This window comes from Bidens hawaiensis, unplaced genomic scaffold, assembly GCF_021521415.1.
Source record: "Bidens hawaiensis isolate Kalapana, Puna unplaced genomic scaffold, B.hawaiensis_p1.1 tig00029289_1, whole genome shotgun sequence".
Taxonomy (NCBI): Eukaryota; Viridiplantae; Streptophyta; class Magnoliopsida; order Asterales; family Asteraceae; genus Bidens; species Bidens hawaiensis.
In genome coordinates, this window is record NW_027494826.1 from 151,312 (window position 1) to 153,792 (window position 2,481).

Sequence of the window (2,481 nt, forward strand, 5' to 3'; positions counted from 1 at the left end):
ATACGATCTCTAAGCGGCACAAAATCACATAATTCCAACATAAAAATTAAGAGACGGAGAGCTTGAAGAGATGCGATCAGGGAGTAAAAGTTAAACAAGAATCAAACGTAGTCAAACCCTATAAAATTGACGGCACTAGAAGATAAGGCTTGAAGTTTCTAACTTATCTTTGATCACATATGTTCATATGAACAACGCTTTGCAATGCTAATGGTCTGCCACAAAATAAAAAACCAAAGAAACCTTAGTTCATGATAAAGATGACCTACAAGAGTCAAATTAGCATGAAGTCAAAGTCTTTGTTCTAGAAAAAGTCAATAATGCAGTAATGCTTTAGTTTATTGTTATTTGGTGGGAGTTGAGTGATAGATATCTAACTAATATTAGTAGGGAATGCAAGCGGTGCACTCCCTTTTTATACAAATAATTTTAGGTTTTCCAAATTACAAACCAAAAACAACATTTTAAACATCATTCCAAACCCTTTCTCTCTCTCTAAAAATGGTGTTTTTCCTTACCATTTTGTCTTTCATCCCTATATTATACATTCTCTACATTGTACTCAATTTTCTTGACACAAAAAGACATCAACATTGTTACATATTAGACTACCAACTCTACAAACCCTCCGATGACCGGAAATTGTCCACCGAGTTCTCTGGTGAGATCATCAAGAGGGCCAAAAACCTCGGCCTAAATGAGTACAAGTTTCTTCTCAAAGCCATTGTAAGCTCTGGCATTGGCGAAGAAACCTACGCTCCAAAAATGGTGTTTGAAGGCCGCGAAGAAAACCCTAATCATGAAGATGCCCTTGAAGAGATGGACGAGCTTTTCGAGTACACAATCGAACGGCTTTTGCGTCGAACGGGTGTTTCACCGTCCGAGATCGATGTCTTGGTGGTTAATATATCGATGTTAGCGTGTGTACCGTCGTTGTCGAGTCGAATTATTAACAAGTACAAGATGAGGGAGGATGTGAAAACTTATAATTTATGTGGGATGGGATGTAGTGCTAGTTTGGTTTCTTTGAATATTATTGAAAGTGTGTTTAAGTCAAAGAAAAACCAAGTGGCAATGTTGGTGACATCTGAGTCTTTGACTCCTAATTGGTATGTTGGTAATGATAAGTCAATGATTCTTTCAAATTGCTTGTTTAGAACCGGTGGGTGTGCAATGATTCTCACAAACAAGCCAAGTTTAACTCATAAATGCATGTTGAAGTTGAAGTGTCTTGTTCGAACTCACCACGGTGCGAAAGACGAGTCATACGGGTGTTGCATACAAACCGAAGACGAAGACGGTCGAATGGGGTTTCATTTAGGTAAATCTTTACCTAAAGCCGCAACCCGAGCCTTCGTTGAGAATTTAAAACGAGTGGCACCGAAGATCTTACCGATCCGGGAGCTTCTCCGGTTCGGTATACTCTCCATGATCATGAAAATGGTCCAGAGTGGCCAAAGAAAGTCAGCAGGCTTAGGCTTTGCTAGACCGGTCATCAACTTTAAAGCCGGTGTGGACCATTTCTGTCTCCACACCGGTGGAAAAGCTGTGATTGACGCAGTCGCTCAAAGCCTTAGCTTAAGTGAATATGATGTCGAACCGGCGCGGATGACTCTACACCGGTTCGGCAACACTTCAGCTAGTAGTGTTTGGTATGTTTTAGGGTACATGGAGGCTAAAAAAAGACTTAAAAAAGGTGATAAATTGTTTATGATAAGCTTTGGGGCAGGGTTCAAGTGCAATAGTTGCATGTGGGAAGTTGTACGTGACTTGGAAGGAGTAGAAAATGTGTGGAAAGAGTGTAATATTGAAGACTACCCACCACAAACCCTAGCCAACCCATTTTTGGAGAAATATGGTTGGATCCAGGATGAGGATATTGAAACCTTCAAACTACCAAAGTGAAATTCATTTACATGTGAAGGGTAAAAAGGTCATTTTACTTTCTTAATTCATTATTTGGTTTATAGGTAAAGAAAATGTATAATTGATTGTGTGTATTTTACTTTCTTGTATTGTATTTTGTTTTTATGAAATCCAAATTTTAATTTCTAATATTCATCATCTTTTAGGGTTTAATTATTGTGGCTTTCAACTATTTCTCTTTACACAATTGTATGTTGTTAAGGCTAATAGTTGGAGCTAAAATAGATTCTTGTTTTTATATCATTTACTACTATATCTTGCACCCACAAGCTAACAGATTTATTGACTCTTGCATACTAAACACTTTTGAGTAGAGGTGTTCAAAAAAACCGGTTATAGAACCGGTTTGGTCGGTTTAACCGAAAACCGGTTAATAGAAAAACCGGTTATTAAAAAACCGGTTAGACCGGTTATTGAACCGCCGGTTAGTACTTCGGTTACTCATTCGTGGACAAAAACCGGTTATTGAACCCGTTAGTAAAAAAACCGGTTAAATTTAAAAACCGGTTAACCTAAAAACCGGTTAACCGGTTAACGGTCAAAAACCGGTTAACC

At 38.3% G+C, this 2,481-nt stretch overlaps 1 pseudogene; it reads left to right on the forward strand.

Annotated features, from left to right (window-relative positions):
* The first annotated feature begins 400 nt into the window (after positions 1-400).
* LOC143578540 (3-ketoacyl-CoA synthase 12 pseudogene) lies at positions 401-2,086 on the forward strand (annotated as a pseudogene).
* Positions 2,087-2,481: the final 395 nt, after the last annotated feature.